We start from the raw sequence: 17615 nt of genomic DNA, 5'->3' as shown, positions 1-17615 counted from the left end.
ATGTTTAATCATGATAAATGATAAGTAAACATGTCATTAAGTGTATTAACAATGAACTACATATGTAAAAACAAGACTACTAACTTAATGATTTCGAAACGAGACATATATGTAACGATTATTGTTGTAACAACATTTAACTGTATATATTTCATACTAAGATATATTAATATATCATAATATCATGATAATGTAATAATTTAACATCTCTTTAGATATAATAAATAATGGGTTAACAACATTTAACAAGATCGTTAACCTAAAGGTTTCAAAACAACATTTACATGTAACGACTAACGATGACTTAACGACTCAGTTAAAATGTATATACATGTAGTATTTTAATATGTATTCATACACTTTTGAAATACTTTAAGAAACTTATCAAAATACTTCTACTTAACAAAAATGCTTACAATTACATCCTCGTTCAGTTTCATCAACAATTCTACTCGTATGCACCCGTATTCGTACTTGTATAATACAAAGCTTTTAGATGTATGTACTATTGGTATATACACTCCAATGATCAGCTCTTAGCAGCCCATTTGAGTCACCTAACACATGTGGGAACCATCATTTGGCAACTAGCATGAAATATCTCATAAAATTACAAAAATATTAGTAATCATTCATGACTTATTTACATGTAAACAAAATTACACATCCTTTATATCTAATCCATATACCAACGATAAAAAACACCTACAAACACTTTCATTCTTCAATTTTATTCATCTAAATGATCTCTCTCAAGTTCTATCTTCAAGTTCTAAGTGTTCTTCATAAATTCTATAAGTTCTAGTTTCATAAAATCAAGAATACTTCCAAGTTTACTAGCTTACTTCCAATCTTGTAAAGTGATCATCCAACCTCAAGAAATCTTTCTTATTTACAGTAAGATATCTTTCTAATACAAGGTAATACTCATATTCAAACTTTGATTCAATTTCTATAACTATAACAATCTTATTTCGAGTGGAAATCTTACTTGAACTTGTTTTCGTGTCATGATTCTGCTTCAAGAACTTTCAAGCCATCCAAGGATCCTTTGAAGCTAGATCTATTTTTCTCATTTCCAGTAGGTTTACCTACTAAAATTAAGGTATTAATTATTTTCATAACATCATTCGATTCATACATATAAAACTATCTTATTCGAAGATTTAAACTTGTAATCACTAGAACATAGTTTAGTTAATTCTAAACTTGTTCGCAAATAAAGTTAATCCTTCTAACTTTACTTTTAAAATCAAATAAACACATGTTATATATCTATATGATATGATAACTTAATGATTTAAAACCTGGAAACACGAAAAACACCGTAAAACCGGACATACGCCGTCGTAGTAACACCGCGGGCTGTTTTGGGTTTGATAATTAAAAACTATGATAAACTTTGATTTAAAAGTTGTTCTTCTGGGAAAATTATTTTTCTTATGAACATGAAACTATATCCAAAAATCATGGTTAAACTCAAAGTGGAAGTATGTTTTTCAAAATGGTCATCAAGACGTCGTTCTTTCGACTGAAATGACTACCTCTTACAAAAACGACTTATAACTTATATTTTTGACTATAAACCTATACTTTTTCTATTTAGATTCATAAAATAGAGTTCAATATGAAACCATAGCAATTTCATTCACTCAAAACGGATTTAAAACGAAGAAGTTATGGGTAAAACAAGATTGAATATTTTTTGATTGTTGTAGCTACGGGAAATATTGTAACAATTCTATACAAATCATATCCTAGCTAACTTATATTGTATTATACATGTTGATAATGCTAAAAATGAACATATATTTCATAGCATTATTCCTCAAGAAAGACAAGCTTTTAGTTGCAACTGTTCTATTTACAAGTGATATTCGTTTAAATAATAAAAGGTGAAGACAAAAGACAGATTCGACGAATTGAAGACGCAAATGACCAAAAAGCTCAAAAGTACAAAATACAATCAATGAGGTTCCAATTATTGATAAGAAACGTCTCAAAATTACAAGAGTACAAGATTCAAAACGCAAAGTACAAGATATTAAATTGTACGCAAGGACGTTCGAAAATCCGGAACCGGGACCAGAGTCAACTCTCAACGCTCGACGCAACGGACTAAAAATTACAAGTTAACTATGCATATAAATAAAATATAATATTTAAATAATTCTAATAATTATTTATATATTATATTATTATTTATAAACGTCGGCAAGAAAGAAAACAAAGATATGTGACTTCTCCCAGCTGGCCATGCGATCGCATGGCCTGGAGGCACAAAAGCCATGCGATCGCATGGCTCTGAAATCCAGCCCATGTCCTATAAATTCAACGCGTTTTGGCCAAAATATATCCACCTATCTCTCTATCCTACAAACGTAATATATATATATATATATTATAATTTTAATTTTAATTTTAATTCAAATAATAAGGGTATGTTAGCGAATGTTGTAAAGGTGTAAGTCGAAATTCTGTCCGTGTAACGCTACGCTATTTTTAATCATTGTAAGTTATGTTCAACCTTTTTAATTTAATGTCTCGTAGCTAAGTTATTATTATGCTTATTTAATCCGAAGTAATCATGATGTTGGGCTAATTACTAAAATTGGGTAATTGGGCTTTGTACCATAATTGGGGTTTGGACAAAAGAACGACACTTGTGGAAATTAGACTATGGGCTATTAATGGGCTTTATATTTGTTTAACTAAATGATAGTTTGTTAATGTTAATATAAAGATTTACAATTGGACGTCCCTATAAATAACCATATACACTCAATCGGACACGATGGGCGGGATATTTATATGTACGAATAATCGTTCATTTAACCGGACACGGGAATGGATTAATAGCCACTAGAATTATTAAAACAGGGGTGAAATTATGTACAAGGACACTTGGCATAATTGATAACAAAGTATTAAAACCTTGGGTTACACTCAGTCGACATCCTGGTGTAATTATTAAACAAAGTATTAAAATCTTGTTACAGTTTAAGTCCCCAATTAGTTGGAATATTTAAACTTCGGGTATAAGGATAATTTGACGAAGACACTCGCACTTTATATTTATGACTGATGGACTGCTATGGACAAAAACCAGACGGACATATTAAATAATCCAGGACAAAGGACAATTAACCCATGGGCATAAAACTAAAATCAACATGTCAAACATCATGATTACGGAAGTTTAAATAAGCATAATTCTTTTATTTCATATTTAATTTCTTTTATTTTATATTTAATTGCACTTCTAATTATCGCATTTTTATTTATTGTTATTGTATTTAATTGCACTTTTAATTATCGTACTTTTTAATTATCGCAAGTTTATTTTATCGCACTTTTATTATTCGCAATTTCATTATCGTTATTTACTTTACGCTTTCAATTAAGTCTTTTATTTATTTAATATTTTACATTTTGTTTTAACTGCAACTAAAGTTTTTAAAATCGACAAACCGGTCATTAAACGGTAAAACCCCCCCTTTATAATAATAATATTACTTATATATATATATTTGTATTTTTATAAAAGTAAACTAATATAGCGTTAAGCTTTGTTTAAAGATTTTCCCTGTGGAACGAACCGGACTTACTAAAAACTACACTACTGTACGATTAGGTACACTGCCTATAAGTGTTGTAGCAAGGTTTAAGTATATCCATCCTATAAATAAATAAATATCTTGTGTAAAATTGTATCGTATTTAATAGTATTTCCTGCTAAAATTTAATAGTATTTTATACCCCTTAGCTTTAACATCAAGTATTTTTGGCGCCGCTGCCGGGGAACGCCGAAGCGAAACGCCACACACATAAAAAAAAAGATTTTTATTTTCAGTACGCTTTTGTAGAAATACGTTTTAAATATTCGAAAATATAAAAAGAAAACAAAAATATAAATATATTTAAGATTTTGTTAAATATATAAGTTTTATAAAGTTTTTTTTATTTTTATTTTAGTTTGTAAAAATATAAATTTTATTTAAATATTTTGTAATTATATAAATATTTAAAAACAAAAAAAAATAAAATAAATAAAACTACTCGGCCTAGTACTGTTACAGCCCGTAACCTGGCCCAAAAACTCAGCTCATGCGATCGCATGAGCCCGAAGGCAAAATCTCATGCGATCGCATGAGATCGTCTGACACGCCACAGTTTACCCTAGTACTGCATTAATTACGTAATATTATTTATTATTATAGTTTAACCCTAATTAGGGTTATATATTATAATAATTAGTTTAGTTATATTATTTATTTTGTATTTTAAAGTTTAATTAGTTTAATTAAATTGTAAAATTAATATTTTTATAAAATAAATAATTTAAAAATAATATTTTTATAAAAATTGTAATTTTTACAACTTTTTATATATTTTTATATTTTGTCCCTTTTTAATAGTTTTAGCGTAACTTTTGTATTTTTCGCTCGTATTTAGTTTTAATTCATAGTTTTTGCCATAGTTATGTTTATATCTAGAATTTTAGGCTTTGCCGTAAAATTCCTTAAGTGCTTTTTCTTTAGACTAAGATTTAGGTACTTTAGAATTTTGCGACGCCTTTTTAAGTTTTAGTTTCTTTTTAAGTTATTGCCATTTGGAATATAGTTTTACTTGTAAGCTTTAATATTTTTAGACACCTTTTACCTATGTATCAATTATCATTCCAATTAGTAATTTCAATTTGCGATTATAATTTTAAGTTAGTTGTAGTAATAAGGTTAGGTTAGTCAAGTGTTTTTAAGTTTTATAAGTTTCTTTTATTTTTCCGTCACCTTTTATTTTTCAACCATTTTTCTTTTTCGATCTTTTTCCGACGAACTCTTTTTCTTTCTTATTTCTCGCCATTCTAGTTTTTAGGACATAGATTTTTATTCTACTTCTTATCTAAATTTCTTAAAATTACGAAAATTTATTTTAAGTGGTTAAATTGATAGACATCAAAATTTTCTGGTTCGTAGTAATAGTTGGATTTGTATGTGGACCGGGTTATTGGAGCCAAAAGTCCTCAATTATATTGAGACCAAACGAATCCTGCCCCTCTGCTGCATCTTTTGGCTATTCGAAACGTGGGCAAAATCAGAAAAGTCTATTGATTGGATAACTTATTATAATTTTTCTTTCCTTTTAAAAACTAATAGGATATTCAGTGAATGCACCGAGCAAGACGTTCATCACCTTTTGTACGTTCACCACCTGTAACTAGATCAAGATATCTAACTAATATTGTCGCCGTTGATAATCCATTTTTTGAACCCGACCTCACAATTGAGAATCCGGAGAATATTCAGGGACGATTCATAGATTCTGAACCATTAAATTTTCCTCCGGAACCACCAATCATTCAAACAGAGATTGTTGAGGAACGAACCATTAAATCAGAATCCTCTAGTGATTCCGATTCAACAAATTCAATTATGGAGAATCTGGAACCTTTAAGTATGGAAGACCGAATGAGAGCTAAACGCACTGGCCAAGGTCACGCAATTACTCATCCAGACATTAATGCGCCAGATTATAAAATCAAAGGACAAATTCTACACATGGTGACTAATCAATGCCAATTTAGTGGTACGCCGAAGGAAGATCCAAATGAACATCTTCGTACCTTTAATAGGATCTGCACTCTATTTAAAATAAGAGAAGTTGAGGATGAACAGATATATCTCATGTTATTTCCCTGGACGTTAAAGGGAGAAGCCAAAGATTGGTTGGAATCGTTACCTGAAGGGGCGATTGATACATGGGACGTTTTAGTTGAAAAATTTCTTAAACAATTTTTTCCTGCATCTAAAGCCGTAAGACTTCAAGGAGAAGTTGTTACGTTCACACAGAAGCCAAATGAAACTCTATATGAGGCGTGGACTAGATTTGGAAAGTTATTAAGAGGATGTCCGCAACATGGTTTAGATACCTGTCAAATAGTACAAATATTCTACCAAGGATGCGACATCACTACAAGGAAAGACATAGATATAGCAGCTGGTGGTTCTATTATGAAGAAAACCGAAACTGATGCTTACAAAATTATTGATAACACTGCTTCCCACTCACATGAGTGGCACCAAGAAAAAGATATCGTTAGATCATCTAAAGCAGCTAGAGCCGATTCTAGCCATGACTTAGATTCCATTTCCGCAAAGATAGATGCTGTCGAGAGACGAATGGAAAAGATGACTAAGGATATTCACTCAATACGAATTAGTTGTGAGCAGTGTGGAGGACCACATTTGACAAAAGATTGTCTCAGTATTGAATTAACAATGGAACAAAGAGAGAATATTTCATACATAAACCAAAGGCCTGGAAATAATTATCAGAATAATTATCAACCGCCAAGACCGATTTACAATCAAAACCAGAACTATAACCGAAATATTCCATACAACAACCAACAAGGTCCTAGCAATCAACAAGTATCCAACAATACTTACAATAAGCAAAGACCTAATTTTCAAAATAAACCACCACAACAAACCGATGATAAAAAGCCGAATTTAGAAGATATGATGACGAAGCTAGTTGAAACTCAAACGCAGTTTTTCACATCTCAAAAACAAACCAATGAACAAAATGCTCAAGCATTTAGAAATCAACAAGCTTCTATTCAAAATCTGGAACATGAAGTAAGTAACCTAGCAAGGTTAATAGGTGAAAGAAAACCGGGAAGTTTACCTAGTGATACAAATGCTAATCCCCGAAATGAAACAGCTAAAGCTATTACCACAAGAAGTGGTACAACACTTAAACCACCTGAAATACCTGTAACTTCTGATGAAACTATTCCTACTCCACAAGAACCACAACCTGAACAAGATAAGGAAACAGAACCGGTAGTTGAAAAGGTTAATGAAGATAACACAGTTAAGGATAAACCTTATGTTAAACCATACCAACCACCACTTCCTTACCCGAGTAAAATGAAGAAAGAGAAACTTGAAGCCGAGCAATCCAAATTCTTGGATATGTTTAAACAGATAAATGTAAATCTTCCTTTCATTGATGTGATTTCAGGAATGCCTAGATATGCTAAATTCTTGAAAGATCTGATCACGAATAGAAAGAAAATGGAAGAACTCTCGGCTGTTACTATGAATGCTAATTGTTCAGCAGTGCTGTTGAATAAGATACCAGAAAAACTATCTGATCCAGGAAGTTTCACAATTCCATGTTTTCTGGGTAGTCTTAGTTCAATCGAAGCATTAGCAGATTTAGGTGCTAGTATAAATTTAATACCGTATTCACTATACGCTTAACTAGACCTTGGAGAATTGAAACCAACTAGAATAAGTATAAAACTAGTCGATCGATCAATAAAATATCCTAGAGGGATAATGGAGAACATGCTAGTTAAAGTTGGTACTTTAGTATTTCCAGTAGATTTTGTTGTTCTGGACATGGAAGAAGATTCTCAAGTTCCTCTCATATTAGGAAGACCATTCTTAAACACGGCTAAAGCAATGATAGACGTGTTCGGTAAGAAATTGACCCTAAGTATAGAGGACGAGAGTGTTACCTTTTCAGTTGATAGAGCAATGCAACAACCACAATCTGCAGATGATACATGTTATTATATTCAAACTATAGATTCACATGCAGAATTATTAGAAGAATTTCCAGAATTACAAGGAACAGGAGAATGTTCTTTAGGAGAAGGTAATGAACCAATTAATGAAGCTGAAATGTTAGCTACACTAATAGCTAATAGATATGAACCAACTACAGAAGAAATTCAAATGCTAAAAGAAGAAGACAGATATCGATATAAATCATCGATAGAAGAACCTCCGAAATTAGAGTTAAAGCCACTTCCAAACCATTTGGAATACACTTATTTACATGGTGAATCTGAATTACCTGTAATAATATCGTCTTCTCTTACTGAAAATGAGAAATCACAACTCATTTCTGTGTTGAAAGCTCATAAACCAGCCATTGCATGGAAGATTCATGATATTAAAGGAATAAGTCCTTCGTATTGCACACATAAAATCCTTATGGAAGAAGGTCATAAAACGTATGTGCAACGCCAATGAAGACTAAATCCTAATATGAAAGATGTAGTTAAGAAAGAGATTATTAAACTGCTAGATGCAGGTTTAATATATCCAATTTCTGATAGTCCATGGGTAAGCCCAGTTCAATGCGTACCTAAGAAGGGTGGCATGACTGTCATTACAAATGAAAAAAATGAGCTTATTCCTACAAGGACTGTAACAGGATGGCGTGTATGTATTGATTATCGAAAATTAAATGACGCCACCAGAAAAGATCACTTTCCCTTACCTTTCATTGATCAAATGTTGGAAAGATTAGCCGGAAATAGTTACTATTGTTTTCTAGATGGATTTTCCGGATATTTTCAAATTCCAATAGCACCTGAAGATCAAGAGAAAACCACATTCACGTGCCCTTATGGTACTTTTGCTTACAAACGCATGCCATTTGGACTTTGCAACGCCCCTGCAACCTTTCAAAGGTGCATGATGGCGATTTTTCACGACATGATAGAAGAATGCATGGAAGTTTTCATGGATGACTTTTCAGTCTTCGGTGATACATTTGAAACATGTCTAGCTAATCTTGAACGAATTCTTATTAGATGCGAACAATCAAATCTAGTACTTAATTGGGAAAAATGCCATTTCATGGTTAAAGAAGGCATCGTTCTTGGACATAAAATTTCAAAAGAAGGAATTGAAGTGGATAGAGCTAAAGTAGATGTAATTGCTAAACTTCCACATCCCACCAATGTTAGAGGAGTTAGGAGTTTTCTAGGGCATGCCGGATTTTACCGACGTTTCATAAAAGATTTTTCTAAAATTGCCACTCCTATGAATAAACTCCTAGAAAAAGATGCTCCATTCATCTTTTCAGATGAGGGTATCAAATCTTTTAATATTCTTAAAGAGAAACTAACTAATGCGCCGATCATGATAACACCAAATTGGAATCTACCATTTGAACTAATGTGCGATGCAAGTGATTTTGCAATGGAAGCCGTTTTTGGACAAAGGATTGAAAAACGATTTCAACCTATATATTATGCTAGTAAGACGTTACAAGGAGCACAAACGAACTATACAACTACTGAAAAAGAACTCCTTGCTATTGTCTTTGCTTTTGACAAATTTCGATCATATCTCGTTCTAGCAAAAACGGTGGTCTATACCGACCATTCTGCTCTTAGATACCTATTTTCGAAACAAGATGCTAAACCAAGATTAATCCGTTGGATCTTACTCTTACAAGAGTTCGATATTAAAATCCGAGATAAAAGAGGAGCAGAAAATCTCGCCGCTGATCATCTTTCTCGTCTTGAAAATCCCGAATTAGAAGTTCTAAATGAATCGGCCATACAAGACAACTTTCCTGATGAATATCTATTGAAGATAGATTATAATGAAATACCATGGTTTGCAGACTATGCAAACTACTTAGTATGTGGATTCCTTGAAAAAGGATTATCGTACCAAAAACGAAAGAAATTCTTCAGTGATATAAAACACTATTTTTGGGAAGATCCACATCTGTTTAAAAGTTGTCCAGATGGAATAATACGCCGATGTGTATTCGGAGATGAAGCTAGTAAAATTTTAAACCATTGTCACACAGGACCAACAGGAGGGCATTATGGGCCTCAACTAACAGCAAGAAAAGTTTATGAAGCTGGATTCTATTGGCCCACAATTTACAAAGACGCACACCTTCTTTGCAAATCCTGTGATGCTTGTCAAAGGGCCGGAAAAATAAGTCAACGTGATGAAATGCCACAAAATGTCATTCAAGTATGCGAAGTATTTGACATTTGGGGTATTGACTTTATGGGTCCATTTCCAAAATCTCATAATAATCTCTATATTCTCGTAGCCATTGATTATGTATCTAAATGGGTGGAAGCACAAGCTCTCCCAACTAACGATGCACGAGTTGTAGTCAACTTTTTAAAACGTCTTTTTGCAAGGTTTGGAACACCGAAAGCTTTAATAAGTGATCGGGGTACTCATTTTTGTAATAATCAACTTGAGAAAGTTCTTAAAAGATATGGAGTAACTCATAAAATCTCCACCGCATATCATCCACAAACAAGTGGACAAGTTGAAAATACCAACCGAGCTTTAAAACGTATTCTAGAGAAAACCGTAGGATCAAATCCGAAGGAATGGTCCATTAAATTGGAGGATGCACTCTGGGCTTTTAGAACAGCCTACAAAACTCCAATTGGAACCACACCTTTTAGACTTGTTTATGAAAAAGCATGTCATCTTCCAGTAGAAATTGAACACAAAGCATTTTGGGCTTTGAAGACATGTAATCTTGATATACATGAAGCTGGACGTCTACGATTAAGTCAACTAAATGAATTAGAAGAATTAAGACATGAAGCATACGAAAATTCGTTAATCTATAAAGAAAGAACGAAGAAATGGCATGATAAAAGAATCAGAAGTTTAAAAGAATTTAAAGAAGGAGACAGAGTTCTTCTTTTCAATTCACGATTCAAGCTATTTCCTGAAAAATTGAAATCAAGATGGTCTGGACCATTCATAGTCAAAAGAGTTTTCCCATACGGAACGATAGAATTAATAAATTCAAATGGGATTGAATTTAAAGTTAATGGTCACAGAGTTAAACACTACATAGATAGTCCGATGGAATTCGACAATGAAGTTAATCATGATTTCGATACCACAGCTAACTAAGTGTGGGGAAAATCAAGTCTTTAAAGGATAATATGTATTTCTGTTAGAGTTAGATTGTCTGTTTTCGTGTAGTTCTCGAAAATGGAACCCGAATGGTCTTTCCCTAGCAGACCCTAAAGAACTAGTCTTCTCCCCCCATTCTGAATTTTTATTTTTTTAGGAAATGAAGACTGCCTGTGAACTAAACCATGGTCTAATGCTACACGCTTTGATCACTAAACGTAATAATGACATACTACCGAGTGAACTAGTATCAGTAATCAGAGAAAGAATGGACGGAGTTAGAAAAAAATCCAGATGCGAAGATAATAAGTTACAATTTGGTAAAGGAAAATCAAAATCCGCAGCGAAAAGAAGAGCACGACACCTAGAAAGATGTCACAAATGCGGAAAATGGTCACATGGAGGTAAATGTTCAAATAATCAAACCTATTCAAATACCGAATTTGTTCCTTTATGCAGAGACGGACCGTTCATATGTTTAGAAGAAAAAACACTGAATGCTCGAGGTTACGCCTATGTAGCCATGGAAAACCAATTAAACCGACTATCTTATGAATGTGATAGATCATATAACTAAGAATACTATCTCACAGGTAAGTCTGTACAGTTTTTATTTTTTATTTATTTTTATTTTTAACCTTTTGATAATAAATGCTAATTTGTTCGCTATAAAGTATTAAATTGGTATTGAATAAAATTAGGTTTGGTGACCGAAATTATTGATATCATACAAAAATTTATTACATCACTGCGAAATTTAACGTTTATTCTTAAGGTATAAATATCTTTAATCAATCAACCCAAAATATTTCAAAAATTCGTCATGATTTAAATTAGGTCTTGGAACCGAAATTACTTTACCGAAAAGAGGGGCGCATATTTTTGATAATATTTGATTGATTAAAGTGGGATAAAAAGCCAAAAAGATTTTTAATTTTATTTTTACCATGTTTTTAAAATTAATATATAAATCTTAAATTAATATTGTAAACTTTGTAAAAACAATATATTTAAAATTGTAAATATTTAAAAAATATAATATAAGTTTGGTGTGATTTTATAATATGAATTTTTTAAATTAAGTTTGGTGTGAATTTTTAATTTTTAAAATATGAATTTTTAATCTTATGCATTTCAAATTTTAAGTTTGGTGTGAATTTTTAATATTAATTTTGAATTTTATGTATTTTTTTAAGTTTGGTGTGAATTTTTAATGTTAATTTTGAATTTTATGTATTTTTTTTAAGTTTGGTGTGAATTTAAAAACAAAAATTTACTTTATCTCATTAAGTTAAAAAAATGATTTTTAAAATTCGTCGTAAGTTGAAGACTAGGTCATTGAACCGAAATTGCTTTACCCGAGGGAGGGACGAGAACTTTCATTATCATTATTTTTAATCTTATTGAATTAAAGTATGCCAAAAACATTAAAAAAACCCAAAAATCTTTACTTTTAAAAAACCGTACTTTGATTTGACAAATTTTAAAATTTTGTCGAGGGACAGACTAGGACAACGATCCGAAACGCCCTCGCTCCTAAAGGAAAACAAAATTTTTAAAATTTAATTAATTATAAGTTTTATAAAGTATAAGGTTTAAAAAAAAAAAAAAAAACCTGAAATCACTGTAGCCGGCACCCCATGCGATCGCATGGGGTTTGCACTTGGAACCCATGCGATCGCATGGGGACCAAATGCATGCCTGATACAAAACAGCCAGCGAGCTGTCTTCCTCACCACAACACACATACATTCACGAAAATACCTCAAATCTTCACCAAATTTCATCAATTTTTCACCGTAATTCGTCATTTTTCTTGCTCTAATCATGCCTAGATTCTCATTCTTCAGCAAAATGGTAAAAATTACACCCCTAAACTCTATAAATTCCTAGTTTTTGTGATAATTATTAATTTTTTACCTAATGCAATTTTGTTAATTTCTAGTGTAATTAGTGTTAAATTGATAGTATTTTATGCATGTATAACCTAGATTGATGATATTTAACATGATTTGAAGCCAAAAACTTCAAAATTTTTAGAAATCTAGGGTTTGTGTTCTTGAGCAATTTGGGGCTTTTTGATATAAACAGGTTATGGCCGATTTTTGTCATGAATTATTGCTAAATTGAGTAGTGTAACATGTTTAGATAGTTAAATGATCCAAACATTGATCCTAAACATGATTTTTGGAGATTAAAGTGGACTTTTTAAGTCCAAAATTCATGAACTTGATTAATTTGATATATTTGCCATTTGAGACTTGTTTAATTATTAGTAATGACTATTTTGACACGTTATTTGAGTTAAATGCTTATGAATTTTGTATACATTTTCATATGTGCTTATTTGAAAAGTGTAGAATTGTGAAAAATTGTGAAAATGTGTATAGGTTTAATTTTGATTTAACATGTTATAGTGATTGTTTTAAGTTGTTATTTTGCTAACACTAATGCATATTTGGATGCACAAATTTTGTGTTTAATGTGTTTTGCAGAAAGTCGATACTGGAGGTTCAGGAGCATCATCATCTAGACGACCAGCACCAGCACCAGAACCAGAACCAGAAATGCAACACGAACAAGAACCACAACAAGAACCACAACAACAGCCTGATCAGCACATACCTTATTATGATCCGGTACAGTTTGTTGATGAATTCATAGTATTCCCAATGAGGCCGCCAGTAGAATTCCCAACGATTCCTGAGCACACTCTGCATCCTAATCTGAGATTTGATAGGAGATGGAGAGATTACGAGACATATCAAAGGAACAAATTCAAATTGGTAACAAAAAATGTAGAGGTGCCAAGGGTAATCGATTGGGCCCCTTTGGAAACGGTCCGTCTAGCTGACCGTGTTAGACAGCTTTTAGTTCAAAGGTATGGCAGTTCTTCTTTTACAGATTGGGAACGTCTTTTCACCATTCGTAGACCTGTATATAAGGAATGGTGTGTTGAGTTGATGAGTACTGTATCACTTGATACAAATATAGTTAGAATAGATGATAGAAGATTTCTTAGGTTTATCCTTGGCGGTAGGATGTACAGAATGTCCATGCTGGACATGGCCAGGGCCTTACAGATATATACTCCTGGTGAGTTGCTATTACCCGATTGTACAAATTTGATTCATTATGGTGAAAGGGTAGATAGTAACTTTGACGCTGACGCCATTTGGAGGCGTATGTCACATTTTGATGTTTTTACACGAGCAGGAGGACGACTCTCCTATACACATATTGACAGAGCCGAGCTTCGTATTATTCATAGATTTTTGGCTAACTCGATTACACAGAGAGGTCATAATAAAGAAAAAATTACCTTACATGATTTATTCTACCTAAAGTGTATTCGGGATCCTAGAAGCTTTGTCAATATCCCTTACTGTGTTGCTTTTTATTTATCTAAAATGGTAGAGGGAATGCAGGACGAGAGTATAATAGGAGGAGGTATTTTTGTTACTCTCATTGGATAGTATTTAGGTGTTGATAGGAACCAAGGGGGTCCATTACAGCTTTGTAGAGAACAGGTTGAGCCCTTAGAATTGAAAGTTTATGTGGGTGCTAAGGTATTGAAAAGTAGACGTAACCAGGCAGTACCCTATGAGGGATCTCATCCTCAGGTAGAGAGAGGCTCAGACGAGGAAATGGAGGAGGCAGAAGACATTAGGGATGTCTTTCGAGATGCTATTCTTGACGTCCACGTTCGTATAGATGAGGAAGCAATGACGAACGCGGCCAGACATAGTATGTATGAGCAGTGGAACTCCGAGCGAGTATACGAGGATTATAGGCGATGCCAACATGATAGCTGGTTAGTTCATCAGCACCAAATCATGAGCCAGCTATCATATCAGGTACCAAATAACTATGTACCTACTCGACCTGCTCATTTTCCGCCACATAGCCCCAATATCCGACCACCCTTTAACCGGTATGACTATAACCAAGCCTATCAGAACACCTATAACCAACAATGGAACCCACCTGACGAGATGAACTGGAACCCATATCCAGACTGATTTAGTTCCATTTGGTTATTTATATGATTTTTATGTTTTTATCTTTTTGTTTATTCATGTTTAAACTTATGTTATTGAATATACTTATGTAATCTTTATCATTTTTATTATTATTGTGTACTAATATTTCACATTTAGGATTTGAAAGTGGGATATTAAGTCCCATTTCAAATTGCCATGCATGTTTATATTTGTATGTATGTATATTGTAAATTGTACAAAACAGGGTAAAATAGCGCATTTTCAAAGACTAGCATTAAGTTCAGCAAAAGCTACTAATTTTGACGACAAGATGACAAATAAATGTGATGTAACAAAAGACGAAATGAACAAATGATATGCACATTTATCATTCAGCAACCAAACGCCAATATGTTTGGAAACTTTGGTAAAATTTAATCATTTTTACGTTAATCACCCTCAATAATTTAAATTGTTACTGATTTCTTGCAAATGAGGGCATTGCAAGATCTTAAGTGTGGGAAGGGGTTAAATTCTTTTGGATTTTTAAAAATTTTTATCTTAAACACTTGGTTACCATTAAAAATACTAGTAACGTAGTAGTTGTATTAGAATCTAGTGCTCTCTGATGATAAAGAACAGCCCTAGTCTTATATACTGACTACCCAATTCTAGTAAAACCCATTTTCAAAATTTTCAATTAAATGAACTCAAAATCATGTTTATACATATTTATGAACGATAAAACTAGGTGTTAACACCGAAATTATTGTTACCTCAGAAAGGACATAAATTGAGAAACAAACCAAAATGTTAAAATTCATTTAAAATGGAATAGAGGACAATAAAAAGGAAAATAAAAGCCAAGTGTGGGAAAAATTACCAAGTTATCTTAAACATATGTCACATATTTCTGTAACAAATAACTGAAAATACTTTTGCTTTGGACTAAACTAAACTATTTTACCCGATGAAAGAAAAGAAGAAATGGATCTACACGATGAATCAATTCCATCATTAAAAGGAAGTAAAGTCTTCCGAAAAAGAAACGCGCTTCTTGATTTAGGTCATGAAGTTGTCGTCCAGACCAGCTGTAGGTTGACGAAAAACCTAGAAAAGTCATCACTAAAATCAGCAGGAAATTCACGGACCTCAGCATCAAACAGGGTCGCTAAGTGGTCAGACTTATCCTAACCATGAGAGGATCTGTCTTGTAAAATGGGGAGGGCACCGTGCAAATTAGCTGGATAAGACTAATGAATCAGATCCCCAGAAAGGATAATCTCCTTAAAGATTAAAAATCAGCTTTTAAGCCTGATATTACTCAATCCTAGAGATTGACCTTAAAGATTGAGAATTCAAACTCATGGAATTCAATGATATCTAAACTCGAGCTTGAACGAGAAAATATTTTGATCAAATTATAAACCGATTTGTTTTCTGAAAACCCATTTTCAATGCGTTCATTACCATTGAACGTAAAATCCTAGGAATTCACCGGGAATTCATTAGGTCATCTGAACCAAATCGGGTGTCAACCGTAAGAACGGTGTTTGCATAGCATGGTCAAAGACAGGACCTTGTGCCAGACCGACAAATTATAAGGGTGAGCTTTACTATTGCTCCTACAAAGGATAGTAATTGCATCCGACATGTTATAGACCATAATTAAAAGCATGTCAGGGGACATTGCCTTAACAGTTGCTTGTTCAACGCTTTCCTTTACAACCGGACGGTAGTTTACTGAAAGGTAATATACGGGACAAGTAAACTGGACGTGTTGCTTTCCTAATACAAGGTTAGCAAGTGGGTGACACAAAACCGCAAGTTTTGAGCTAAATTTTTCAAATCTGAAACCCACCAAGCCCACAAAAATATTTTGCAAACACCGGTGAAGGGTTATTCCGGAAAACTTATCTAGGGTAAAAACTAGATTTAATTTTTAAAAGATCAAATGTTTTCATAAAGATCCAATTTCCTTAATGGATCTAAATTTTATAGTCATGTGGGACTGTAAACCACATCGTTACTACCATTATTTATACCGCCGTAAAGAAATCACTGATGTACAAAGTGTGAAGAATAAATAAGTGATTCTTGTATTTCAAGACTATATTACTTGAGGACAAGCAACGCTCAAGTGTGGGAATATTTGATAATGCTAAAAACGAACATATATTTCATAGCATTATTCCTCAAGAAAGACAAGCTTTTAGTTGCAACTGTTCTATTTACAAGTGATATTCGTTTAAATAATAAAAGGTGAAGACAAAAGACAGATTCGACGAATTGAAGATGCAAACGACCAAAAAGCTCAAAAGTACAAAATACAATCAATGAGGTTCCAATTATTGATAAGAAACGTCTCAAAATTACAAGAGTACAAGATTTAAAACGCAAAGTACAAGATATTAAATTGTACGCAAGGACGTTCGAAAATCCGGAACCGGGACCAGAGTCAACTCTCAACGCTCGACGCAACGGACTAAAAATTACAAGTTAACTATGCACATAAATAAAATATAATATTTAAATAATTCTTATAATTATTTATATATTATATTATTATTTATAAACGTCGGCAAGAAAGAAAACAAAGATATGTGACTTCTCCCAGCTGGCCATGCGATCGCATGGCTTGGAGGCACAAAAGCCATGCGATCGCATGGCTCTGAAATCCCGCCCAGGTCCTATAAATTCAACGCGTTTTGGCCAAAATATATCCACCTATCTCTCTATCCTACAAACGTAATATATATATATTATAATTTTAATTTTAATTTTAATTCAAATAATAAGGGTATGTTAGCGAATGTTGTAAGGGTGTAAGTCGAAATTCTGTCCGTGTAACGCTACGCTATTTTTAATCATTGTAAGTTATGTTCAACCTTTTTAATTTAATGTCTCGTAG

Source organism: Rutidosis leptorrhynchoides, chromosome 6 (assembly GCF_046630445.1).
Source record: "Rutidosis leptorrhynchoides isolate AG116_Rl617_1_P2 chromosome 6, CSIRO_AGI_Rlap_v1, whole genome shotgun sequence".
Classification (NCBI taxonomy): domain Eukaryota; kingdom Viridiplantae; phylum Streptophyta; class Magnoliopsida; order Asterales; family Asteraceae; genus Rutidosis; species Rutidosis leptorrhynchoides.
Note: the sequence above shows the minus strand (reverse complement) of the source record.